Here is a 26,742-nt window from a genome sequence, read left to right as displayed (position 1 = left end):
TCTGCACTGCTGCCGAATGAATGAGCGCAGTCTGGGTTTTGGGCACAATGACCCAATACGTCGTCCACAAGGACGTGTGGCTCACCGATGTACGTTTTGAGCAATTTCGGACGAAAATGGACTTGGAACAGAGCCAAATGTTTGATCAGGCCATACGGAAAATTCTTGTTGGGTGGAGTAGTTATTTCTTAGTTTTGCTGTTGACTGTTAGAGAAAATCCCCATTATTGTTGATTGCTATGTGAAATAACAGATCTGCCAGTGTTATTTTGGCACGTATAAAGGGTCTGTCTTCAGCAGCCGCTGTGGCTTACGGCCACACCACCCTGAGCGCGCCCGATCTCGTCTGATCTCGGAAGCTAAGCAGGGTCGGGCCTGGTTAGTACTTGGATGGGAGACCGCCTGGGAATACCAGGTGCCGTAAGCTTTTTGTCCCCATCTTTTCCTGCCTATCTTACAGCAGCAGAATGCCGCTTCCTCTGTAGTTGAGACAGGGCACGCCCAAACTACTTTTATTTTGCAGCCTGTATTTCACGCTCTGTTTTGCACTTCTGTTTTATGTCACGTCGCTTTCGGCAATCGGGTATTAGGCGCTGGAAAGTCACCTCTGTAAAGTCTGCACTGCTGCCGAATGAATGAGCGCAGTCTGGGTTTTGGGCACAATGACCCAATACGTCGTCCACAAGGACGTGTGGCTCACCGATGTACGTTTTGAGCAATTTCGGACGAAAATGGACTTGGAACAGAGCCAAATGTTTGATCAGGCCATACGGAAAATTCTTGTTGGGTGGAGTAGTTATTTCTTAGTTTTGCTGTTGACTGTTAGAGAAAATCCCCATTATTGTTGATTGCTATGTGAAATAACAGATCTGCCAGTGTTATTTTGGCACGTATAAAGGGTCTGTCTTCAGCAGCCGCTGTGGCTTACGGCCACACCACCCTGAGCGCGCCCGATCTCGTCTGATCTCGGAAGCTAAGCAGGGTCGGGCCTGGTTAGTACTTGGATGGGAGACCGCCTGGGAATACCAGGTGCCGTAAGCTTTTTGTCCCCATCTTTTCCTGCCTATCTTACAGCAGCAGAATGCCGCTTCCTCTGTAGTTGAGACAGGGCACGCCAAACTACTTTTATTTTGCAGCCTGTATTTCACGCTCTGTTTTGCACTTCTGTTTTATGTCACGTCGCTTTCGGCAATCGGGTATTAGGCGCTGGAAAGTCACCTCTGTAAAGTCTGCACTGCTGCCGAATGAATGAGCGCAGTCTGGGTTTGGGCACAATGACCCAATACGTCGTCCACAAGGACGTGTGGCTCACCGATGTACGTTTTGAGCAATTTCGGACGAAAATGGACTTGGAACAGAGCCAAATGTTTGATCAGGCCATACGGAAAATTCTTGTTGGGTGGAGTAGTTATTTCTTAGTTTTGCTGTTGACTGTTAGAGAAAATCCCCATTATTGTTGATTGCTATGTGAAATAACAGATCTGCCAGTGTTATTTTGGCACGTATAAAGGTCTGTCTTCAGCAGCCGCTGTGGCTTACGGCCACACCACCCTGAGCGCGCCCGATCTCGTCTGATCTCGGAAGCTAAGCAGGGTCGGGCCTGGTTAGTACTTGGATGGGGCCGTAAGCTTTTTGTCCCATCTTTTCCTGCCTATCTTACAGCAGCAGAATGCCGCTTCCTCTGTAGTTGAGACAGGGCGCCCAAACTACTTTTATTTTGCAGCCTGTATTTCACGCTCTGTTTTGCACTTCTGTTTTATGTCACGTCGCTTTCGGCAATCGGGTATTAGGCGCTGGAAAGTCACCTCTGTAAAGTCTGCACTGCTGCCGAATGAATGAGCGCAGTCTGGGTTTTGGGCACAATGACCCAATACGTCGTCCACAAGGACGTGTGGCTCACCGATGTACGTTTTGAGCAATTTCGGACGAAAATGGACTTGGAACAGAGCCAAATGTTTGATCAGGCCATACGGAAAATTCTTGTTGGGTGGAGTAGTTATTTCTTAGTTTTGCTGTTGACTGTTAGAGAAAATCCCCATTATTGTTGATTGCTATGTGAAATAACAGATCTGCCAGTGTTATTTTGGCACGTATAAAGGGTCTGTCTTCAGCAGCCGCTGTGGCTTACGGCCACACCACCCTGAGCGCGCCCGATCTCGTCTGATCTCGGAAGCTAAGCAGGGTCGGGCCTGGTTAGTACTTGGATGGGAGACCGCCTGGGAATACCAGGTGCCGTAAGCTTTTTGTCCCCATCTTTTCCTGCCTATCTTACAGCAGCAGAATGCCGCTTCCTCTGTAGTTGAGACAGGGCACGCCAAAACTACTTTTATTTTGCAGCCTGTATTTCACGCTCTGTTTTGCACTTCTGTTTTATGTCACGTCGCTTTCGGCAATCGGGTATTAGGCGCTGGAAAGTCACCTCTGTAAAGTCTGCACTGCTGCCGAATGAATGAGCGCAGTCTGGGTTTTGGGCACAATGACCCAATACGTCGTCCACAAGGACGTGTGGCTCACCGATGTACGTTTTGAGCAATTTCGGACGAAAATGGACTTGGAACAGAGCCAAATGTTTGATCAGGCCATACGGAAAATTCTTGTTGGGTGGAGTAGTTATTTCTTAGTTTTGCTGTTGACTGTTAGAGAAAATCCCCATTATTGTTGATTGCTATGTGAAATAACAGATCTGCCAGTGTTATTTTGGCACGTATAAAGGGTCTGTCTTCAGCAGCCGCTGTGGCTTACGGCCACACCACCCTGAGCGCGCCCGATCTCGTCTGATCTCGGAAGCTAAGCAGGGTCGGGCCTGGTTAGTACTTGGATGGGAGACCGCCTGGGAATACCAGGTGCCGTAAGCTTTTTGTCCCATCTTTTCCTGCCTATCTTACAGCAGCAGAATGCCGCTTCCTCTGTAGTTGAGACAGGGCACGCCAAAACTACTTTTATTTTGCAGCCTGTATTTCACGCTCTGTTTTGCACTTCTGTTTTATGTCACGTCGCTTTCGGCAATCGGGTATTAGGCGCTGGAAAGTCACCTCTGTAAAGTCTGCACTGCTGCCGAATGAATGAGCGCAGTCTGGGTTTTGGGCACAATGACCCAATACGTCGTCCACAAGGACGTGTGGCTCACCGATGTACGTTTTGAGCAATTTCGGACGAAAATGGACTTGGAACAGAGCCAAATGTTTGATCAGGCCATACGGAAAATTCTTGTTGGGTGGAGTAGTTATTTCTTAGTTTTGCTGTTGACTGTTAGAGAAAATCCCCATTATTGTTGATTGCTATGTGAAATAACAGATCTGCCAGTGTTATTTTGGCACGTATAAAGGGTCTGTCTTCAGCAGCCGCTGTGGCTTACGGCCACACCACCCTGAGCGCGCCCGATCTCGTCTGATCTCGGAAGCTAAGCAGGGTCGGGCCTGGTTAGTACTTGGATGGGAGACCGCCTGGGAATACCAGGTGCCGTAAGCTTTTTGTCCCCATCTTTTCCTGCCTATCTTACAGCAGCAGAATGCCGCTTCCTCTGTAGTTGAGACAGGGCACGCCCAAACTACTTTTATTTTGCAGCCTGTATTTCACGCTCTGTTTTGCACTTCTGTTTTATGTCACGTCGCTTTCGGCAATCGGGTATTAGGGCGCTGGAAAGTCACCTCTGTAAAGTCTGCACTGCTGGCCGAATGAATGAGCGCAGTCTGGGTTTTGGCACAATGACCCAATACGTCGTCCACAAGGACGTGTGGCTCACCGATGTACGTTTTGAGCAATTTCGGGACGAAAATGGACTTGGAACAGAGCCAAATGTTGATCAGGCCATACGGAAAATTCTTGTTGGGTGGGAGTAGTTATTTCTTAGTTTTGCTGGTTGGACTGTTAGAGAAAATCCCCATTATTGTTGATTGCTATGTGAAATAAACAGATCTGCCAGTGTTATTTTTGGCACGTATAAAGGGTCTTCTTCAGCAGCCGCTGTGGCTTACGGCCACACCACCCTGAGCGCGCCTGATCTCGTCTGATCTCGGAAGCTAAGCAGGGTCGGGCCTGGTTAGTACTTGGATGGGAGACCGCCTGGGAATACCAGGTGCCGTAAGCTTTTTGTCCCCATCTTTTCCTGCCTATCTTACAGCAGCAGAATGCCGCTTCCTCTGTAGTTGAGACAGGGCACGCCCAAACTACTTTTATTTGCAGCCTGTATTTCACGCTCTGTTTTGCACTTCTGTTTATGTCACGTCGCTTTCGGCAATCGGTATTAGGCGCTGGAAAGTCACCTCTGTAAAGTCTGCACTGCTGCCGAATGAATGACGCAGTCTGGGTTGTTGGGCACAATGACCCAATACGTCGTCCACAAGGACGTGTGGCTCCACCGATGTACGTTTTGAGCAATTTCGGACGAAAATGGACTTGGAACAGAGCCAAATGTTTGATCAGGCCATTACGGAAAATTCTTGTTGGGTGGAGTAGTTATTTCTTAGTTTGCTGTTGACTGTTAGAGAAAATCCCCATTATTGTTGATTGCTATGTGAAATAACAGATCTGCCAGTGTTATTTTGGCACGTATAAAGGGTCTGTCTTCAGCAGCCGCTGTGGCTACGGCCACACCACCCTGAGCGCGCCCGATCTCGTCTGATCTCGGAAGCTAAGCAGGGTCGGGCCTGGTTAGTACTTGGATGGGAGACCGCCTGGGAATACCAGGTGCCGTAAGCTTTTTGTCCCCATCTTTTCCTGCCTATCTTACAGCAGCAGAATGCCGCTTCCTCTGTAGTTGAGACAGGGCACGCCAAAACTACTTTTATTTTGCAGCCTGTATTTCACGCTCTGTTTTGCACTTCTGTTTTATGTCACGTCGCTTTCGGCAAGTCGGGTATGTAGGCGCTGGAAAGTCACCTCTGTAAAGTCTGCACTGCTGCCGAATGAATGAGCGCAGTCTGGGTTTTGGGCACAATGACCCAGATACGTCGTCCACAAGGACGTGTGGGCTCACCGATGTACGTTTTGAGCAATTTCGGACGAAAATGGACTTGGAACAGAGCCAAATGTGTTGATCAGGCCATACGGAAAATTCTTGTTGGGTGGAGTAGTTATTTCTTAGTTTTGCTGTTGACTGTTAGAGAAAATCCCCATTATTGTTGATTGCTATGTGAAGATAACAGATCTGCCAGTGTTATTTTGGCACTGTATAAAGGGTCTGTCTTCAGCAGCCGCTGTGGCTTACGGCCACACCACCCTGAGCGCGCCCGATCTCGTCTGATCTCGGAAGCTAAGCAGGGTCGGGGCCTGGTTAGTACTTGGATGGGAGACCGCCTGGGAATACCAGGTGCCGTAAGCTTTTTGTCCCCATCTTTTCCTGCCTATCTTACAGCAGCAGAATGCCGCTTCCTCTGTAGTTGAGACAGGCACGCCAAAACTACTTTTATTTTGCAGCCTGTATTTCACGCTCTGTTTTGCACTTCTGTTTTATGTCACGTCGCTTTCGGCAATCGGTATTAGGCGCTGGAAAGTCACCTCTGTAAAGTCTGCACTGCTGCCGAATGAATGAGCGCAGTCTGGGTTTGGGCACAATGACCCAATACGTCGTCCACAAGGACGTGTGGCTCACCGATGTACGTTTTGAGCAATTTCGGACGAAAATGGACTTGGAACAGAGCCAAATGTTTGATCAGGCCATACGGAAAATTCTTGTTGGGTGGAGTAGTTATTTCTTAGTTTTGCTGTTGACTGTTAGAGAAAATCCCCATTATTGTTGATTGCTATGTGAAATAACAGATCTGCCAGTGTTATTTTGGCACGTATAAAGGGTCTGTCTTCAGCAGCCGCTGTGGCTTACGGCCACACCACCCTGAGCGCGCCCGATCTCGTCTGATCTCGGAAGCTAAGCAGGGTCGGGCCTGGTTAGTACTTGGATGGGAGACCGCCTGGGAATACCAGGTGCCGGTAAGCTTTTTGTCCCCCATCTTTTCCTGCCTATCTTACAGCAGCAGAATGCCGCTTCCTCTGTAGTTGAGACAGGGCACGCCCAAAACTACTTTTATTTTGCAGCCTGTATTTCACGCTCTGTTTTGCACTTCTGTTTTATGTCACGTCGCTTTCGGCAATCGGGTATTAGGCGCTGGAAAGTCACCTCTGTAAAGTCTGCACTGCTGGCCGAATGAATGAGCGCAGTCTGGGTTTTGGCACAATGACCCAATACGTCGTCCACAAGGACGTGTGGCTCACCGATGTACGTTTTGAGCAATTTCGGACGAAAATGGACTTGGAACAGAGCCAAATGTTTGATCAGGCCATACGGAAAATTCTTGTTGGGTGGAGTAGTTATTTCTTAGTTTTGCTGTTGACTGTTAGAGAAAATCCCCATTATTGTTGATTGCTATGTGAAATAACAGATCTGCCAGTGTTATTTTGGCACGTATAAAGGGTCTGTCTTCAGCAGCCGCTGTGGCTTACGGCCACACCACCCTGAGCGCGCCCGATCTCGTCTGATCTCGGAAGCTAAGCAGGGTCGGCCTGGTTAGTACTTGGATGGGAGACCGCCTGGGAATACCAGGTGCCGTAAGCTTTTTGTCCCCCATCTTTTCCTGCCTATCTTACAGCAGCAGAATGCCGCTTCCTCTGTATTGAGACAGGCACGCCCAAACTACTTTTATTTTGCAGCCTGTATTTCACGCTCTGTTTTGCACTTCTGTTTTATGTCACGTCGCTTTCGGCAATCGGGTATTAGGCGCTGGAAAGTCACCTCTGTAAAGTCTGCACTGCTGCCGAATGAATGAGCGCAGTCTGGGTTTTGGCACAATGACCCAATACGTCGTCCACAAGGACGTGTGGCTCACCGATGTACGTTTTGAGCAATTCGGACGAAAATGGACTTGGAACAGAGCCAAATGTTTGATCAGGCCATTACGGAAAATTCTTGTTGGGTGGAGTAGTTATTTCTTAGTTTTGCTGTTGACTGTTAGAGAAAATCCCCATTATTGTTGATTGCTATGTGAAATAACAGATCTGCCAGTGTTATTTTGGCACGTATAAAGGGTCTGTCTTCAGCAGCCGCTGTGGCTTACGGCCACACCACCCTGAGCGCGCCCGATCTCGTCTGATCTCGGAAGCTAAGCAGGGTCGGGCCTGGTTAGTACTTGGATGGGAGACCGCCTGGGAATACCAGGTGCCGTAAGCTTTTTGTCCCATCTTTTCCTGCCTATCTTACAGCAGCAGAATGCCGCTTCCTCTGTAGTTGAGACAGGGCACGCCAAAACTACTTTTATTTTGCAGCCTGTATTTCACGCTCTGTTTTGCACTTCTGTTTTATGTCACGTCGCTTTCGGCAATCGGTATTAGGCGCTGGAAAGTCACCTCTGTAAAGTCTGCACTGCTGCCGAATGAATGAGCGCAGTCTGGGTTTTGGGCACAATGACCCAATACGTCGTCCACAAGGACGTGTGGCTCACCGATGTACGTTTTGAGCAATTTCGGACGAAAATGGACTTGGAACAGAGCCAAATGTTTGATCAGGCCATACGGAAAATTCTTGTTGGGTGGAGTAGTTATTTCTTAGTTTTGCTGTTGACTGTTAGAGAAAATCCCCATTATTGTTGATTGCTATGTGAAATAACAGATCTGCCAGTGTTATTTTGGCACGTATAAAGGGTCTGTCTTCAGCAGCCGCTGTGGCTTACGGCCACACCACCCTGAGCCGCGCCCGATCTCGTCTGATCTCGGAAGCTAAGCAGGGTCGGGCCTGGTTAGTACTTGGATGGGAGACCGCCTGGGAATACCAGGTGCCGTAAGCTTTTTGTCCCCATCTTTTCCTGCCTATCTTACAGCAGCAGAATGCCGCTTCCTCTGTAGTTGAGACAGGGCACGCCAAACTACTTTTATTTTGCAGCCTGTATTTCACGCTCTGTTTTTGCACGTCTGTTTTATGTCACGTCGCTTTCGGCAATCGGGTATTAGGCGCTGGAAAGTCACCTCTGTAAAGTCTGCACTGCTGCCGAATGAATGAGCGCAGTCTGGGTTTTGGGCACAATGACCCAATACGTCGTCCACCAAGGACGTGTGGCTCACCGATGTACGTTTTGAGCAATTTCGGACGAAAATGGACTTGGAACAGAGCCAAATGTTTGATCAGGCCATACGGAAAATTCTTGTTGGGTGGAGTAGTTATTTCTTAGTTTTGCTGTTGACTGTTAGAGAAAATCCCCATTATTGTTGATTGCTATGTGAAATAACAGATCTGCCAGTGTTATTTTGGCACGTATAAAGGGTCTGTCTTCAGCAGCCGCTGTGGCTTACGGCCACACCACCCTGAGCGCGCCCGATCTCGTCTGATCTCGGAAGCTAAGCAGGGTCGGGCCTGGTTAGTACTTGGATGGGAGACCGCCTGGGAATACCAGGTGCCTGTAAGCTTTTTGTCCCCATCTTTTCCTGCCTATCTTACAGCAGCAGAATGCCGCTTCCTCTGTAGTTGAGACAGGGCACGCCAAAACTACTTTTATTTTGCAGCCTGTATTTCACGCTCTGTTTTGCACTTCTGTTTTATGTCACGTCGCTTTCGGCAATCGGGTATTAGGCGCTGGAAAGTCACCTCTGTAAAGTCTGCACTGCTGCCGAATGAATGAGCGCAGTCTGGGTTTTGGGCACAATGACCCAATACGTCGTCCACAAGGACGTGTGGCTCACCGATGTACGTTTTGAGCAATTTCGGACGAAAATGGACTTGGAACAGAGCCAAATGTTTGATCAGGCCATACGGAAAATTCTTGTTGGGTGGAGTAGTTATTTCTTAGTTTTGCTGTTGACTGTTAGAGAAAATCCCCATTATTGTTGATTGCTATGTGAAATAACAGATCTGCCAGTGTTATTTTGGCACGTATAAAGGGTCTGTCTTCAGCAGCCGCTGTGGCTTACGGCCACACCACCCTGAGCGCGCCCGATCTCGTCTGATCTCGGAAGCTAAGCAGGGTCGGGCCTGGTTAGTACTTGGATGGGAGACCGCCTGGGAATACCAGGTGCCGTAAGCTTTTTGTCCCCATCTTTTCCTGCCTATCTTACAGCAGCAGAATGCCGCTTCCTCTGTAGTTGAGACAGGGCACGCCCAAACTACTTTTATTTTGCAGCCTGTATTTCACGCTCTGTTTTGCACGTCTGTTTTATGTCACGTCGCTTTCGGCAATCGGGTATTAGGCGCTGGAAAGTCACCTCTGTAAAGTCTGCACTGCTGCCGAATGAATGAGCGCAGTCTGGGTTTTGGGCACAATGACCCAATACGTCGTCCACAAGGACGTGTGGCTCACCGATGTACGTTTTGAGCAATTTCGGACGAAAATGGACTTGGAACAGAGCCAAATGTTTGATCAGGCCATACGGAAAATTCTTGTTGGGTGGAGTAGTTATTTCTTAGTTTTGCTGTTGACTGTTAGAGAAAATCCCCATTATTGTTGATTGCTATGTGAAATAACAGATCTGCCAGTGTTATTTTGGCACGTATAAAGGGTCTGTCTTCAGCAGCCGCTGTGGCTTACGGCCACACCACCCTGAGCGCGCCCGATCTCGTCTGATCTCGGAAGCTAAGCAGGGTCGGGCCTGGTTAGTACTTGGATGGGAGACCGCCTGGGAATACCAGGTGCCGTAAGCTTTTTGTCCCCATCTTTTCCTGCCTATCTTACAGCAGCAGAATGCCGCTTCCTCTGTAGTTGAGACAGGGCACGCCAAAACTACTTTTATTTTGCAGCCTGTATTTCACGCTCTGTTTTGCACTTCTGTTTTATGTCACGTCGCTTTCGGCAGTCGGGTATTAGGCGCTGGAAAGTCACCTCTGTAAAGTCTGCACTGCTGCCGAATGAATGAGCGCAGTCTGGGTTTTGGGCACAATGACCCAATACGTCGTCCACAAGGACGTGTGGCTCACCGATGTACGTTTTGAGCAATTTCGGACGAAAATGGACTTGGAACAGAGCCAAATGTTTGATCAGGCCATACGGAAAATTCTTGTTGGGTGGAGTAGTTATTTCTTAGTTTTGCTGTTGACTGTTAGAGAAAATCCCCATTATTGTTGATTGCTATGTGAAATAACAGATCTGCCAGTGTTATTTTGGCACGTATAAAGGGTCTGTCTTCAGCAGCCGCTGTGGCTTATGGCCACACCACCCTGAACACGCCTACAGGTGAAGCAGTGCAGTGTGGGAGCTTGTGAAAATAGCTTGTGAGGTTTTTTGGTTTTTTTGTTTTAATAGAACTATATCTGGCTTTTTTGCTTTTTTTTCTTTTTTACTGAGAGTGTCATCCCCAGACAGCGGCTGCTGTTTGGGGAATTTCCCCTTTAAGTTTCGTTTTTACGGCATGACGATGGAGAAGAGACCGGAGAGAGAGACGAGACATGTGGACGGCGGAGACAAAGGAGGAAGAATCTATGAGAGACAGCTGACTTTATTAGCAGAGATCGATGGGGAGGACAATATAACAATGATGGAGCTGCTGAGAAAAGTAAAAGAAGAGTGTGGTGAAGTAATCGGCTGTAGATTCAAGTCACTGAAGTCTTATGAATTAACAATGAAGGACGCACGAGGAAAAGAAAAGCTGATGGATGGACTTAAGATTAAAGACAGCCGGATAATGGGAAAGGAGCTAGGAAACGACGAGTTGGTCGTTTCTTTTATTAATTTGCCGACGTATATTGAAGACGAGGAGATTTTGGAGAAACTGAAAGAGTGGGGAGTGAAGGCGATCTCCCCGATTAAGCGGCGGATGTGGCCGGGAACATCAATTGCCGATGGGACAAGATTTATGAAAGTGAAATTCACTGAGACTGTTAAATCACTGCCGTACTCAACAAAGTTTGAGACAGTTGGGGGTTCTGAGCATTTTAGGGTCATTCATGATCGGCAAATAAAAGTGTGCCGACTCTGCATCCGACCGGGGCATGTAGTGAGAGACTGCCCGACGTTTAAATGTTTCAAATGTGGGAACCAAGGACACTATGCCCGAGAATGTGTGGTGACGGAGAGATGCCAGGATTGCAGAGAGAAAGTGACTCTGTGTATATGTGGGGCATCGGCTGCTTTCAGAGGAGAGATTCCCTACTCTGACATCTCGTCTAGCAGAGGGGACCTGGTGGAGGAGGTGGAAGATCCGACGGGGGAGAGGGAGGAGGAGTTGGCGGAGGCGGCGGATGAGCTGACGGAAGAGAGGGAGGAGGTGGAGATCGGTGGCGGGCGAATCTGGTCGCTGGAAGCGGAGGAGTTGGACAGCAGTCTCGAAGATGCTGGCTCGAGGATAACTGCGGTCAGCGAGGACGCAGGAGATGAGAGAGATCGATTAGGTGAGAAAACTGGAGGAGGAGGGGCGTGTGTTGTAGACGAGAGAGACGGCCATGTGCGCTCTTCTCAGCTGAGCGCAGGCAGTACGGAGACGGACGTGAATCTGAGAAGTAGCGGAGAAGAGATGGATATCAGTGAGGACATGATAAGGCAATTGAAAAGGAAGAAGAAAGGGAAAGAGAAGATGAACGTGAAAAAATGAAAGGTATGAATGAAGCTCTGCAGTTATTTCTTTTTTTTGTTGTTTCTTTGCATTATGAGCGCTCCAATTAAAATCTCTTCATTTAACTGTAACGGACTTAGAGACATTCGGAAAGCAGAGCAGGTTTTTGCTGGGCTAGACTCAGACATTTTATGTTTACAAGAAACTCATTGGAGCGATGAGCTTATGGACAGAATGAAGGTGATGTGGAGGGGGGATCTCTTTGTGAATCATGGGGGGCAGAGGGAATGTGGAGTGGCAATTTTGACCAAAGAAGGAATTGTGGACAATGTTAAACAAATATTTAAGGATACTAAGGGCAGATTATTAGTTATTGAATTTGAACTGCAAAGTCTTCTGTTTCGTTTGGTAAATGTCTATGCGCCTAATATTGAAACAGAGAGAAAAACGTTTTTTGGGAAAATGAAGGGTTTAGTTAAAGGGAACTGTATTTTAGTTGGTGATTTTAATGTATGGTGTACGAGGCTTGATGCATGTAATGTTGCAATATTCAAGAACGATGCATCGAGAACAGTACTTAATAACATCCTGCTGACTGATGATTTGGTTGACGTATGGAGAGAGGATAATCCATATAAAAGAAAATTTTCCAGAAGGCAAATGGTGTTGGGCAGCTTGAAACAAAGTAGGATTGATTTATGTTTAGTTAAAAGAAATGTTGTAAGTTTGGTAGGAAGGATAAGTTATAAGTTTATAGGTTTAAGTGATCATGCCGCCGTGTCCTTTCTCTTGGGTGAAAAAAGGGGTGGGAAGGGAGGAGGATTGTGGTGTCTAAATGCTTCTCTGTTGGAGGAGCCGAAATATAAAAAATGTATTACCGATTGTATAAAGTTTGAAAAAGGAAGTCCGCTGTACGAGGGGAACATCTGTGACTGGTGGGAAATGGTTAAAACTAAATTAAAGAAAATAAGTATCAGATATGCTAAGAGGAGGAGTTTTAGGAAGAAACAAAAGGAGAAAGAGATGACTGATAACTTAGAGAGAGAGGAAGAGAGATTAGAGAGAGATCCAAATTTAGATAGGTCTAAACTGTTGCAACTGCAAAGCGAATTGGAAAATTTGGAAAAAGAAAAATGCATGGGAGCAATTATAAGGAGCAAGGCTAAGTATGTGGTGGAGGGAGAGAAATCTACAAAGTTTTTTCTAAACCTGGAGAAAAAGAAACAAAGGGGAAATTTTATTGCTGAATTGGAAAATGAAAAAGGTGAGAAAATAAGTGACCTGGTGGGTATTCTTGAGGAGGTTCAAAAGTTTTATATGAAGTTATTTGATAAAGAAAGTATTAATGAAGAATGTGTAGATAGATTGTTGAGTGCTGTGGATGTTCAACTGTCTGATGATGATAAACAGATCTGTGACGCTGACATTACAGTAGAAGAAATAAAAGTGGCGATTGATCAAGCAAAAAAATACAAAAGCCCAGGATCAGACGGGTTAACAAATGAATTCTATAAAACCTTTGCGGATATTTTGGTGCCAATATTGGCGAAACTATATGGGCATATGGAGGAAAGGAAGGTGGTGCCAGAGTCCATAACGAAAGGCATAATCACAATTTTATATAAGAACAAGGGAAATGCACACAAACTGGAGAACTACAGACCACTAAGTTTATTAAATGGTGATTATAAAATATTGGCTAAAGTCTTTGCCAACAGAATTAAGAGGGTGGTAGGAAGTATTATCTCAAATACACAAGGATACAGCATACCGGAGAGAGACATAACAGATACTATTTGTTCTGTTAGGGATGTGGTGGGGCATATGAATAAAGAAGATGAGGGGGGAGTTCTTTTAAGTGTGGATTTAAATAAAGCCTTTGACAGAGTGGAACATGACTACTTATGGCAAACAATGTATAAATTTGGGTTCGGTGAAAGACTGGTGTCATGGTTAAAACTGCTCTATGATAATGCAAAAAGTTGCGTCAAAGTGAATGGGGTGCTTACAGAAGTATTTGCTTTGAGGAGATCTATAAGACAGGGGTGCCCTCTGTCTGCTATACTGTATAGTATTTCCGCGGAGCCGTTTGCGGCCTTTGTTAAGAAAGATACAAGAATAAGCAGTGTCGATATTCCTTTTGGTAAAAAAAGTTTAATATATCAGTATGCGGATGATACAAGTATTACTGTAAAAGATCTGGAGAGTGTGAATTATGTGTTGGAAGATTTAAGACTGTATGAGAAGGCATCGGGAGCTAAGATTAATGTAGAAAAGTCGGAAATAATGTTCTTTGGTAAAGTAAATAAAGAGAAGGTTGGGGTGCCGTTTAAAGTTAGGGAGGATTTTATAAAGATTTTAGGAATAAATATAGGAACTAAGGAAAAGGAAGCCAGGGATGGGACCTGGACAGGTGTTTTGAATAAGATCAAAAATACATTAAATTACTGGAAGCTAAGACAGCTAAAATTGAAGGGCAAGGTGATAGTGGTAAATACTTTGTTATTGTCAAAAATAAATTATGTTTTAGGTGTTTTAGATTTGCCGGATTGGGTTTTTAAAGATTTGAATAACATGATAAGCAACTTTATATGGGGAGGGAAAAATGTAAGAATTGCTATGAAAACACTGATTGGTAAGGTGAAGAGCGGTGGGCTAAATCTACTAGATATAAAAGCAAAAAAAAGTGCAATAAGAATCAAAATGGTACAGAAATTCTTGTATGGGGAAATAGAGTATGGTTGGAAAGTGTTTTTTAAGCAGTTTTTATTTGATAGTGGAGGATGCGGGCAGGCGGGGATCTTTATGTCTTTAACAAAGGGATGTGTGGATAAATTGTTTTATAAGGAGGTGTTTGGAGATTGGGCGGGGTTCTTACAGAAAAAAGTGGTGTATGATTGTAAGGATATGAATCAAGTTATTCAGCAGCCTATATTTCTCAATCCCAAAGTAATCGACAAGGGGACCATGTTGCAAAATGAAAAGTTTGTTCTGGCTGGGATAAGACAGTTTAAAGACATTGCATATGAGTATGTACCGGGCTTATTACCAGCGAGAGCCATATATGATTGTATAATGGAGTGGGATGAGGATGTTAAAAGGGCTGCTGTGGACAATATGTATGATAAAATCAAAAGAAGCATGCCTGTTAACTGGATGAAAATCATTGACAAGCAAACAGTTAGGCTAGAAAGGTGCAACATGCCTGAGTTCTTTGTCAATTGTGGCGGGATGAGGAAGAATTTTAATGGTATAAAGCTGAAGGTGATTTATGAGGCAATGTTGGAGAAGGAATTTAAAACACCTGCGGCGGAGGAAATGTGGAGGATATATATGTCGGACATGGATGTTAAAAAAATATGGGTAAATTTAAATGTGAGATATAATAGTCCAGAATGTGAAGATCTGGATTTTAAAATCAGACACAATAGAATATATACTAATGTGGTCCTGCATCAAGTGAATAAGGAGGTAAAAAGGGAGTGTGATGTTTGTGGTTTGGAACCTGAAAATTTGTTGCACTTGTTTTTAAAATGTATAGAGGTGAGAGAATTTCACAAAAAATTAGAGGTATGGGTGAGAAAGAATTGGAAGATGGGGATTTTGGATGGGAGGGATTGGAGGTGCATCTTTTTGTTTGGGCTGGAAAAAAAGAAGAGTGGTTTTAAAACAAATCTAGTTAACATAATGTTAAGTTTAGCGAGATATGCAATTTGGTGTCGAAGGAATTATGCACATTTTGAAAAAAAGAAACTGGATGCATGGAAGTTGTTTGTAGTACATGTTAGGAGATATGTGCTTATGATGGCTAATTATTTGGATGAGGATATATTTAAAGAGTGGTTTATAGATGAAAGTATGGTGATTGGGAAGGATGATACTGGAAAGTTGGTGATGTCTTTTTAGGATTCTTTTTGGTTGTATATGTTGCTATTTATTGTTTTTTATGTTCTGACTTTGTGCTTTTTGTCTTTGTTATTATTTGTGGATTTAGTTGTTGTATATACACCTGCGTATATGTCTTGTGTACTTATTTTTTGGGGTTTTTGGGAAGTGTATGTTGATTTGAGCAAAGTGTGTGTATATGTGTATATGTGATAAACTTTTGATAATAAAAAAAAAAAAAAAAAAAAAAGCGCGCCCGATCTCGTCTGATCTCGGAAGCTAAGCAGGGTGGGGCCTGGTTAGTACTTGGATGGGAGACCGCCTGGGAATACCAGGTGCCGTAAGCTTTTTGTCCCCATCTTTTCCTGCCTATCTTACAGCAGCAGAATGCCGCTTCCTCTGTAGTTGAGACAGGGCACGCCCAAACTACTTTTATTTTGCAGCCTGTATTTCACGCTCTGTTTTGCACTTCTGTTTTATGTCACGTCGCTTTCGGCAATCGGGTATTAGGCGCTGGAAAGTCACCTCTGTAAAGTCTGCACTGCTGCCGAATGAATGAGCGCAGTCTGGGTTTTGGGCACAATGACCCAATACGTCGTCCACAAGGACGTGTGGCTCACCGATGTACGTTTTGAGCAATTTCGGAACGAAAATGGACTTGGAACAGAGCCAAATGTTTGATCAGGCCATACGGAAAATTCTTGTTGGGTGGAGTAGTTATTTCTTAGTTTTGCTGTTGACTGTTAGAGAAAATCCCCATTATTGTTGATTGCTATGTGAAATAACAGATCTGCCAGTGTTATTTTGGCACGTATAAAGGGTCTGTCTTCAGCAGCCGCTGTGGCTTACGGCCACACCACCCTGAGCAGGAGGAGGAGCAGGTTGTGTGTGAGACAAGCAGAGAGAAGTGAAAACTTTGATTTTCTTTTTTTGTTTTCAAATTTCCTGGTAGAGATAGGTGGAGAAAGTATTTTTTGTTTTTTTTTCTAAGAGTTTGAACATATTCCCCAGACAGCGGCTGCTGTTTGGGGAAAATTTAAAGAAAAATTATTACTGACGGAAATCATGGCTAAGGACAACGGAACGGCAAATGGAGGACGGCATGCAGTCGGAGGAGACAAAGAAAAAATAACTTATGAAAGAAGATTGACGGTGACGGCGGAGATAGACGGAGAAGACGAGGTGACGATGATGGAGCTGTTAAGGGCGGTGAAAGAGCAGTGCGGTGATGTGATCGGCTGTAGATTTAAGACAATGAAACTTTATGAATTAACAATGAGAAATGAAAGCGGAAAAAACAAATTGATGGATGGCTTCAAAATCAAGAACAGTCTGGTAATTGGGAAAGAAATAGAAAATGATGTGATGGGGGTCTCATTTATCAATTTACCTACATATGTCGAGGATGAAGCTATTTTGGGAAAATTAAATGACTGGGGGGTGAGAGCAATCTCGCCGATTAAAAGAAGGATGTGGCCGGGGACGTCAATAGCTGATGGCACGAGATTTATGAAGGTGAAATTCACCGAAGATGTTAAGTCCCTGCCGTATTCAGCCAAATTTGAGACAGCGGGAGGAACAGAACATTTCCGTGTTATTCATGACAGGCAAGTAAAAGTTTGCCGGTTATGTATACAGCCCGGACAAGTGGTGCGAGATTGTCCGACATTTAAATGTTTTAAATGTGGAAATCAGGGGCATTATGCACGCGAATGTGTGGGGACAGAGAGATGCAGTGACTGTGGGGAGAAACTGGCTTTGTGTGTGTGTGGAGCGTCGGCGGCGTTCAGGGGAGAGGCGCCGTATTCCGACATATCATCCAGTCGAGAGGAGATGGCGGAGGTGGAGGAAGAACTGATGGTGGAGAGGGAGGAGGAGGAGGAGGAGTTGGCGGAGGCGGAGGAGGACCTGACGACGGAGGAGGCGGAGGGCGGATCTGGTCGTTGGAAACGGAGGAGCTGGACAACAGTCGGGAGGATGCGGGCACGGAGATCGCCGCGGACAGTGAGGCTGTTGAGAGTGAGAGAGGTCAGGGAGGAGAGATGACTGGAGAAGGAGGGGTGAGCGGAGGAGATGAGAGGACAGGAGGAATGCGCTCCTCTGTGTTGACTGAGGTCGGAACGGAGACGGAGGTGAGCCGGAGAAGCAGCGGAGAGGAGATGGACATAAGCGAGGAAATGATAAAACAGTTGAAGAGGAAGAAGAAAGGAAAAGAAAGGATGAATGTAAAGAAATGAAAGGTATGAGGAAAGCTCTGCTGGTTTTTTTTCTTTTAGCTTTTCAAGGTATTATGAGTGCACAAATTAAAATTTCTTCGTTAAACTGTAATGGTCTTAGAGACAAAGGGAAAGCAGAGCAAGTTTTCATTGCACTCAATTCAGACATTATTTGCCTACAAGAAACTCATTGGACTGAGGAAATTATGGACGGTTTAAAGAGATTTTGGAAGGGAGTTTTTTTTGTAAATCATGGGGGACAGAGGGAATGTGGGGTGGCTATTTTGGTTAAAGAGGGGTGTATAGATAACGTGAAGGAAATATATAAAGATAATGTAGTATACAGGATGTTTTATGTATGTTTTTGCCTTTTTGGAATGTCTGAAGGTTTCCAGATGCTTTCACTTTTTACGAGTTTCCTATGTCTGAGTTAGCCCTTGGGGTTTATGCTTAGGATAAGAGTTAAGAATGTGACCCCTAGACTAGTAGAGGTTAAAGGTGAGGGTTTCCTCTTACCCATCATCTTCCTTTTGACAGTGAAGGCATTGAATGAAGATCCAGATGTCTCTTATGAACCATGTAAACAACCAATTTATATATACTGGTGTTCAGAGCTGTTAGGGAGAGAGATCCATATTGGCTTGGATCCTCTCACAGGCTACTGCAGTGCTTGTCCGATGCTGAACTACTTTGTAATAAACTTCTATATACAAGTAAGTCAGTGTCAGCGGAGATCTTCTCTTCATCATCTTCACATCAACATCACCACCTAATATACCACAAGAATTTGGCGTCACGAACTTCGGACGTGTTGTGACCTGCGGCGTTCCTGGCAACTTCAGCGCACCTACTCCCGCACCAAGCCGGCTGATTACGGTGAGCATTTCTCACTTATGGGGCGCTGGTTCGTTTGTTGAGGTTGTGTGTGTTTGCTGTTTGGTCGCACCGAAAAGAATTGTGCTGTGTTGATGTTTGGAGTGATGCTCCATTCTAAATTTGATTTTATTGCGCTGTGGACAGCGCATAAAAGAGGGGGAGAGTGATAGAGAAGAAAATAAGAAGTTTGAAGTAAAAAGTGTAAAATAGTTAAATTAGTAACGATAAGGTGAGCTTGATAAAACCATGCAAGATTAATGAAGATTGGGCCCTTATCTTCTTAACGGTAAGACATGTGTACATTAGTCACTGCGTGAAAGTTGGCTTTGAGAAATAGTTAGATTAGAGAAGAAAGAGGAATAGAGAGATAAAGGAAAAAGCCGCAGATTCGGTTAAAAACCCTCTGGGAGGTGGTTTTAGACGGGCCAAAAATCCTGGAAAATCACTAGGTGAATTTCAGGTCAGTTCAAGGAACTGGGGGTGTAGAGTGCAAAATTCAATTGTAAGTTCCCACTCGAACACTTGTTGACAAACAGTGTCTGAAGCAGCCTCTCATTGAATATCTACACCTCATAAGGTAGCATAAATTTAGAAGGAAAATAAGAGAAAAAAGCATGCTATAGGATAAAGTATGAATGATTTTTGAGAATTTAGGATTGGATGTTGTTTGTGTTTTGGGATGAAATTTTGACTCTGCTGTGTGTTTTGAGAATTCTTCTTGTGTCCCTGTTGAGTGAGTAGTGCCTCTGTGTGTGTGTGTGTGTGTGTGCGTGTGGAGCGCTGTCTCAGCTGTGTGTGAAAAGCTGTGACACGGGATGGTGTATGGGGTTTATGTTAAGAAGATAGATTTTGTATTGAATAGGAATATATAGGTTGTGGTTGAAAATAGTAATGTATAAAGAAAGATATTTTTTCTGATATGAATAAAATTTATGAGCTTCTTTTTAAGAAGACGTTTTTATTGATAAAGTACATGAGCCTCTTTCAAAAAGACATTTTTGCTATTGTTAAAATATATGAGCCTCTTACGAGGGGACTTTTGATATTGTTAAAAGTGTATGAGCCTTTTTTGGGGGACAGTTTGAACAAAATCTATGAGCCTTTTTAAAGGACGTTTTTGAGAAAAAGAGAGAGAGGAAAAACTTATGAGCCCCCAAAAAGGACATAGAAATTTAGTGTAAGAATGTTTTGTGTGGGATTTAAAGAGAAATAAAGGAATAGTAGGATATATAGTTTGAGGATGATAATTAAGGGGGAATTAAGATTATATGGAGTAAAATAAATTCTTATGTTAGTGAGGTATGTTGTGAAATTATAATTTGGTGCTTAAAGAGGAAAATATCTGTGTGCTGGTAGATAATTGGGATTGAATTGAATTGTTGTTAGAAAGATTTAGTGGGTTTATAAGATATTAAAATCTTGTCTGTTTCTGTTCTTATCCACTTGTGCTGTGTGAGAACTGGGGAGAAGAAAAGGAGGTGGAGTGCCCCAGGATGCAGAGGGGTGGCAGCTGGCCAAGGCGTTACATGGATTGAGGATTGCTGACAACAGCTGTACAGCTCCTGAATCCAGTCTGCTAAAGGCCAGTACAGTTTTATACACAAACTCTTTTCACAAAGACCTGCATTTAAAACGTATGTGTTTATATTCATTTATAGTTATTATTATTAATCTGTTTTTATTGGTCAATATTATAAAACATTTTAGAATATAATTTGATTGGGTATGCATAATATAATATATGGTGTAGCTGTTTAAAGGAAAGGCTTGGCAATGGACTGACTTGTTAATGCATTTAATTAATAGAATATGATTATTGGGTTAAATGATGTTGAAAGTAGAGTGGTAAACGTGGATTTTATTTTTGTTTTATTTTGATTTGAGGTGATTGTTTATTGAAAATAGGAATACACTTGGTAATAGTTGGTCCCTTGTAGGAGAAGGTGATCTTTTGAGCCTCATATAGGATTGGACTTTTGTTAATTTGTGGAAACTTTATACATAATTTGGAGGATTAATTGTGTGTTTGGTCGATATTATATGTGGGCTTGGTGTTGTGAATTTATTGTTATATTGATTGAGTTTTTGGTTCTTTTGGAGTTGGCAAATTCATTGATTGTGGTAAAATAGTGGTTTAAAATAAAATAAAATAAAATAAATAAAATAGGGAGAAGTAGGTTAAGTATTTAGAAGTAGTTTTAGTAATCAGTTTAGATTTATAATTAAAGGAGCTATTACAATGTCAGAAAAGGATATTAAAGTTTCGAGAGTAATTACCCCTGTTGAAGTAGTACAGAAGAATAATCCTTTAATTAAATGTATTGCAAAGATATCGGAGAAATGGCATAAGCGTTGGCCTGAAATTGATCAACCATGGCCAGTGGAAGGAACCCTTAACCCCGATGTAATTAAAATAATGCATGTACTTGTGTCTACATATAAGGCGGAACAAAAGAAGGGTAAAAAGGGGGAAAAACGTAAAGAAAAGAGACAAGTGGAGCTTGGTGTTCTTCAGTTGTTTGAAAACGAGGGACAGAAATTGATAAAATCTGCAAAAGAAAAGAGAGACAGAGGTGTAGAGGAAATAAGAAAGAATGTAAAGGAAACAGAAAAATTAATGGCAGAGATTAATGCATCCTTCTCACACGTGGATCCAGCGAAGAAACCCCCACCTTATGAGAAGAAGGTGAAGTTTGAGGAAGTTTATCCCCAGCTTCCAGTGATCTCTCAGGAGGGTAATTATCAGATTAAAGATGAGAATGATCAGGTAATAGAAGTGGGACAAGCAGAAACGGCTATAACGATGCATCCAAGCTCTAAAAGTAAGAGGAAAACAATTTGTGTGGGAGCTAAGGATGATCAGAGTGATTTGGAAGAGGCTATGGGTGGATATGATCCTAAAGTCAAAAGGATGCTGGTTAGAGCGGAAAGAAGAGGAGATAAAACATGGACGGCAGAGGACTCAGAAGATGATAGTTCTAGTGAAAGTGAGAATGAAGGCAGTGATTGGGAGGAGCAGATTCCTTCGCCTTCAAGAGGTTTTTTTCCCTGCGGCAACTAGCACTGGAATAGAAGAGGAGAGACGAACGGCCTTACAAGAGGTTGAGAAAAGTATAAATCAATGCCTTTCGCATCTCTATGAGTCATCTAAACCAGAGGATCAGAAAGTATGGGAGAATCAATTAAAGTGGTTAAAGACATAGAGGAAAACCTTGCGGAAAAAGATTTCCCAAAAATTAGGTAAGAGATATTCACTGCGCCCAAGAAAAGGGAAAATGTGTCCAGTGGTTGTTCGAGGACAGAATTTGGAGTACAAGCCTTGGCAGAATACAGATATGTCAGACATACTTGAGAAGTTACCTACTCTTCAAGATGGAGCACATCCTTGGATTTCAAAGTTGGAAGAGATTATGGTGGGAACACAAGCTGCCATGGGAGATGTTAAGAGACTCTTGGCTAGTCTCCTTGGGGTTCCAGCTATGGAAGAGATTCTACAGAAAGCGGGACTTGACCAATATATAGGTACTGCTGTGAATGATTCGGAGTTGTTTTCTGCCAGTAGAGGTCGAGTGTGGAGAGCATTGAAAGATACATTTCCTACTAATGTACATCCTGATAATATCTTTATGGAACAGTTGAGACAGGAAGAAAACCCGAGGGCCTATGTGTCAAGAGCCCATCAGGTGTGGAGAAACGTCACAGGAAATGATCCGGACTTGAATCAAATGGAGCAGTCAATTTTGCGGGCTAAAATACAGAAGGGGTTGCCCTTACCAGTGAGAAGCAAACTGGCAGAGGTGGTTGGTCTTGGAAGTATGACAAAGGGTGTCTATACGGATCATATAGCCCATCAAGTGGAGCTATATAGGAAAAAGGAACATGATCAGAAAGAGCAGGATCAAGAAATTCTTAGAAAACTTAATCAAATACAGTTGGTGGACAATAAGAAGAAGGAGAAAAAGCAGGCTCTAGTGATACAGAGTCAGACTCCGTTGAATCAACCCGCATCGCAGCCACAGTCAAATCAGGTTCAGCTGCAGCCATCTCAGCCACCATTGGTGGTGCCAGCTGTTTCCTACCCACAGTCAGTTTTTGGTCAAGTGCAGACCTGGAGAGGAAGAGGTCGAGGAAATTTAGGAAGAGGAAGAGGAGGAAGGTTTAACCTAAATTTTCAACAGTTTTCAGAAGTATGCTATAACTGTGGATTGCCTGGCCATTTTGCCCGTGAGTGCAATAGACCAGGAGGAAATTTCAGAGGAAATTTTAGAGGAAACTTCAGAGGAGGATTTAGGGGTCAATCAAGACCACCTGCGGGACCGGTGAACCCATATAGGGGCCTGGAAACGGGGTTCTAGAGGTGCCCAGAGAACCTGAAAGGGGGGTGTCAGCTGGTAGCATCAGGGCCGGAGAGAGATCCAACAATAGAGGTAAAAGTAAATAATCGGCCATTGGAAGTGATGGCAGATAGCGGAGCTGCTTTTACTTGTATTCGGCCTGAAGATGCTATACATCTCCCCATGTCTGGTCAATTGATTCGGACAATCGGGTTTGAGGGAGTGAAACAGCTGATTCCTCTTACGGAACCAATTGAACTCTGCTATAAAAATCAGAAGACTACAATACCTATATTGGTATCAGAACATACACCTATTGCATTGTTGGGAAGAGATGCTTTGTGCAGATTGAATTGTACAATAAAGTGTACACCAGACGGCTGTCTGGTGGAAGTGCCAAATGATGTGGGTCACCAATTATTGATGACAATGGAAACTGAAGCTTCTTCAGTATTTTGGATTGGAAATCTGCAGATTTTCTGGAGCCAGCAAAGGTATGGGAGAAGTTTATTGTAGCAAACATGCCTCATGCAAAGTCTCCGGAATATCCATTTCACTGCACGCTCAAGTATTTTAAGAATGCTGCTCAGTCAGATTCAGAGGAATGGTTGAGTCAACAACCAGAGCGAGTCCAACTCAGTTCGTGCTGTATAATTTTGGGACCACAAGGAGCAGCTATGAAGATAAACAGAAATGTTTATTTGGATAAAGAGTTTGATATTGAGAAGAGTGTACCACATGTGACTTTGTTGGTGTCTGAAGACTATGAGCAGAAGCATATAGGAGAAATGATGGAAGAGGCAGAGAAAGCTGTTTTTGTACCGATGAAAGAGAATCTTGCCATTTGGAGGAGTGAGGATCAGCGATTTATCAAGATTATGATTCCTGCTCAAGGAGAGGGACAACCGCAAACTGTGTGGATGACACAGGAGTCAATTTGCAGTGCTAAGATGGATCCTATGAGAGAGGAAATGTTGCGACAAGTACCAGAGTGTTTGTGGTCTTGGCATAGCACTGACATTGGACTGGTGAAATCAGCTCAACCGGTAAAAGTTGAACTCCGGCCCGGAGTTAGTCCCCCTTGGAAGGATCAATATCCACTGAAAGAAGAGGCGATCCGAGGGATTGAACCACAAATTGAAGGACTCTTGAAAGCAGGTGTCTTGAAGATAACAGAGAATCTTCAGAGTAATACGCCTTTGCTACCTGTAAAGAAGCCAGATGATTCTTATCGTCTGGTACATGACTTGAGAGCAGTGAATGAAGTGCCGGATCCGCATACTTTGTTAGCTCACATTCCTCCGGAGGCGACTCATTTCACAGTATTAGATTTATGTGGTGCATTTTTTAGTGTTCCACTTAGTGTAGAAAGTCAGGGTTTATTTGGATTCACGTATAAGGGACAATTTTATGAGTACAAGAGGCTGCCACAAGGGTTTAAACATAGTCCTCATATCTTTAATAAAGTATTGAAGGATGATTTGGCAGGGATTGATCAGGTGCTGCAAAGTACTGTTGTCCAATATGTGGATGATATTATTATTTGTTCACCAAATGAGGAAACATGTCATAAGGACTCAATTAAATTGCTACAGATACTGGCAGAAAAGGGACATAAGGTCTCTTAGAAGAAACTGCAGTATTGTCAGGAGAAAGTAGTTTATTTGGGTCAGACAATAACAAAGGGACACAGAAGTATCTCTGACAGTCAGTTAGAGGCTATTCGTAAGGCTCCAAAGCCCAGGACAGTCAGGGAGATGATGACGTTTCTTGGTATTGCTGGTTATTCCTCAGCTTGGATTGAGGATTATGCTAGTTTAACAGGGCCTTTGAGAGCTATGATTAAAGATACTGGAAATGCTCAACTTCATTGTAATCTTACTTGGACTTCAGATGGCCTTTTGGCATTTGAGACAATTAAGCAGAGGTTACAGGAGGCTCCAGCGTTAGCGCTTCCAGATTACTCTAAGAATTTTTGTTGTATGTGTCTACTTCCATTGGAGGTAAATATGCATGCGCAGTTCTTAGTCAGCCAACAGGTACAGGAACTAGTCCTCAACCTATTTCTTACTATTCTACTGCTTACTCGGAGGTAGAGTTGGGGCTACCTCTGTGTTACAGAGCAATGGTGGGAGTTTATTTGATGTATGATAAGGCATCATCTGTCACAATGGGTTATCCGGTAACTATTCTTACCCATCATAGCCTCAGAAATCTTCTGAACTATGGCAAGTACACACTGACCATGTCTAGGCTCAGAGATTACCATAGGCTCTTAGAGCAGGAAGATGTTACCTTAGCAAGGTGTGTTACGGTAAATCCAGCTGAGAATTTGCCAACTCCAGAAGATGGTGAACCACATGATTGTGTTCAAGAAGCAGAAAAATATTCAAAGCTTAGATCAGATTTGCAAGCTCTTCCATTGCGTGAAGCAGACTTGGAGTATTGGACTGATGGATCTTGTTATCGTGTGGGAGATAAATTAAGTGCTGGCTATGCAGTAGTAAAAGCTGAAGGAAGTGGATTTGTTGTAGAGAAGGCTGGAGTAGTACCACAGCCTGCATCTGCTCAGCTTGCTGAACTTGTGGGGTTGACTGAAGCGTGTTTGTTGGCAGAAGGCAAACGAGTGACAATATATACTGATTCTGCATATGCACATAACGTATGTCACTTGTTTGGGTCAGTCTGGAAGAGCAGAGGGTTTAAGAAAACAGATGGCTCTCCAATACGCATCATGCCCAAATAATGAAATTGTTGCAGGCCATGATGAAGCCTAAGGAGATAGCGATAGCGAAATGTGCAGCACATAAAATGGATGTGTCAAAAGTTACACAAGGGAATAAAGTGGCTGATGAAGCTGCGAAAGCAGTTACGGGAGCAGATAAATTAGGAAAAGTTTTTCTGGTCACTCATGAAGTGGATTTGGAAAATAAAATCACGTTTAGGGATGTGATTTCAATGCAGGAAGCTGCACCGAAAGTGGACAAACAGTTGTGGCTAGATCGAGGTGCCACTCGAGATTCTACTGGACTTTGGAGAAATCATGAGGGGCTGATAATTGCACCCCCAGACTTGTTAGGGATGATGATTCAGGAAGCACATGGATTGGCTCATGTTGCAAGGGGAGAAGTTAGGAGAAAGATCACAAAGGAATATGGTTTTTGGGCACCGTGTTTGCTTGAACAGATTGATTATGTTATAGGCAGGTGTATGATCTGTCTGAAAAACAATGTTCGCAGGGGTGTGATGGTTTCCTCCTGGTTATATTCCAACGCCAAGGGGTCCTATGCGTGAGTTGGTTGTGGATTTTGTTGATATGATAAAACCAGTTGAAGGGAAGAGATACATGTTAGTGGTTGTGGATAGGTTTTCACGATGGCCAGAGGCCTGTCCAACTAAGAGAAAGGATGCTCAGTCTGTTGCCAAGTTTTTGTGTAGAGAGGTCATAAGCAGGTGGGGACTTCCAGATCGGATATCCTCAGATAATGGGAGAGAGTTTGTGGATAAGACGGTGAAATTGATCTTGCAAAAACTGGGAATTAAACAACGTCTTGGAGCGGTCTACCATCCACAATGTCAAGGGATTTGTGAAAAAATGAATGGCATTTTGAAGAACCGTATTGTGAAAATTTGTCAGCACACGGGGTTGAATTGGGTAGCAGCACTTCCATTGGCATTAATGGTGTGTCGCTCGAGTGAGCTGCGTGATTTGCATATGACACCTCATGAGTTGGTTACGGGAAGGCTGATGCCAATGCCTTGTTTGCGAGTAAGTGGAAAGGGTCCGAGTTTGGCCCTTTTAGAAGATGAAATGCGAGCGTATGTTACATATATGGCTAATCTGCATAAAAGAATATCCACATATGTTTCTGACAGGCAAAAGAAAGAGGAGGTGCAGGAGAGGCTTGATGAGCAAAAGAGGAGCACAGTGCAACCTGGAGATAAGGTGTTCGTGAAGGTGTTTAGAAGGAA

At 43.8% G+C, this 26,742-nt stretch overlaps 15 non-coding genes across 15 annotated transcripts; all 15 read left to right on the top strand.

Moving 5' to 3' along the window:
- The first annotated feature begins 307 nt into the window (after nucleotides 1-307).
- LOC127141247 (5S ribosomal RNA) lies at nucleotides 308-426 on the top strand. The gene has a single exon (XR_007811775.1). It is a non-coding gene; the product is annotated as a 5S ribosomal RNA (ribosomal RNA).
- Nucleotides 427-921: 495 nt separating this feature from the next.
- Nucleotides 922-1,040, top strand: LOC127141246 (5S ribosomal RNA). Its single transcript, XR_007811774.1, has one exon. It is a non-coding gene; the product is annotated as a 5S ribosomal RNA (ribosomal RNA).
- Nucleotides 1,041-2,121: 1,081 nt separating this feature from the next.
- LOC127141245 (5S ribosomal RNA) lies at nucleotides 2,122-2,240 on the top strand. The gene has a single exon (XR_007811773.1). It is a non-coding gene; the product is annotated as a 5S ribosomal RNA (ribosomal RNA).
- Nucleotides 2,241-2,735: 495 nt separating this feature from the next.
- Nucleotides 2,736-2,854, top strand: LOC127141258 (5S ribosomal RNA). The gene has a single exon (XR_007811786.1). It is a non-coding gene; the product is annotated as a 5S ribosomal RNA (ribosomal RNA).
- A 494-nt stretch (nucleotides 2,855-3,348) lies between these two features.
- On the top strand, nucleotides 3,349-3,467 carry LOC127141257 (5S ribosomal RNA). The gene has a single exon (XR_007811785.1). It is a non-coding gene; the product is annotated as a 5S ribosomal RNA (ribosomal RNA).
- Nucleotides 3,468-3,967: 500 nt separating this feature from the next.
- On the top strand, nucleotides 3,968-4,086 carry LOC127141248 (5S ribosomal RNA). Its single transcript, XR_007811776.1, has one exon. It is a non-coding gene; the product is annotated as a 5S ribosomal RNA (ribosomal RNA).
- A 492-nt stretch (nucleotides 4,087-4,578) lies between these two features.
- Nucleotides 4,579-4,697, top strand: LOC127141252 (5S ribosomal RNA). Its single transcript, XR_007811780.1, has one exon. It is a non-coding gene; the product is annotated as a 5S ribosomal RNA (ribosomal RNA).
- Nucleotides 4,698-5,199: 502 nt separating this feature from the next.
- LOC127141249 (5S ribosomal RNA) lies at nucleotides 5,200-5,319 on the top strand. The gene has a single exon (XR_007811777.1). It is a non-coding gene; the product is annotated as a 5S ribosomal RNA (ribosomal RNA).
- Nucleotides 5,320-5,811: 492 nt separating this feature from the next.
- Nucleotides 5,812-5,931, top strand: LOC127141253 (5S ribosomal RNA). The gene has a single exon (XR_007811781.1). It is a non-coding gene; the product is annotated as a 5S ribosomal RNA (ribosomal RNA).
- A 497-nt stretch (nucleotides 5,932-6,428) lies between these two features.
- LOC127141254 (5S ribosomal RNA) lies at nucleotides 6,429-6,546 on the top strand. The gene has a single exon (XR_007811782.1). It is a non-coding gene; the product is annotated as a 5S ribosomal RNA (ribosomal RNA).
- A 493-nt stretch (nucleotides 6,547-7,039) lies between these two features.
- LOC127141256 (5S ribosomal RNA) lies at nucleotides 7,040-7,158 on the top strand. The gene has a single exon (XR_007811784.1). It is a non-coding gene; the product is annotated as a 5S ribosomal RNA (ribosomal RNA).
- A 493-nt stretch (nucleotides 7,159-7,651) lies between these two features.
- On the top strand, nucleotides 7,652-7,771 carry LOC127141250 (5S ribosomal RNA). Its single transcript, XR_007811778.1, has one exon. It is a non-coding gene; the product is annotated as a 5S ribosomal RNA (ribosomal RNA).
- A 496-nt stretch (nucleotides 7,772-8,267) lies between these two features.
- Nucleotides 8,268-8,387, top strand: LOC127141251 (5S ribosomal RNA). The gene has a single exon (XR_007811779.1). It is a non-coding gene; the product is annotated as a 5S ribosomal RNA (ribosomal RNA).
- Nucleotides 8,388-8,882: 495 nt separating this feature from the next.
- Nucleotides 8,883-9,001, top strand: LOC127141255 (5S ribosomal RNA). Its single transcript, XR_007811783.1, has one exon. It is a non-coding gene; the product is annotated as a 5S ribosomal RNA (ribosomal RNA).
- Nucleotides 9,002-9,496: 495 nt separating this feature from the next.
- On the top strand, nucleotides 9,497-9,615 carry LOC127141244 (5S ribosomal RNA). Its single transcript, XR_007811772.1, has one exon. It is a non-coding gene; the product is annotated as a 5S ribosomal RNA (ribosomal RNA).
- Nucleotides 9,616-26,742: the final 17,127 nt, after the last annotated feature.

This window comes from Lates calcarifer, unplaced genomic scaffold (genome assembly GCF_001640805.2).
Source record: "Lates calcarifer isolate ASB-BC8 unplaced genomic scaffold, TLL_Latcal_v3 _unitig_5651_quiver_1782, whole genome shotgun sequence".
In the NCBI taxonomy this organism is placed as follows: Eukaryota; Metazoa; Chordata; class Actinopteri; family Centropomidae; genus Lates; species Lates calcarifer.
Note: the sequence above shows the minus strand (reverse complement) of the source record. Positions and strands in the feature narration are given on the sequence as shown.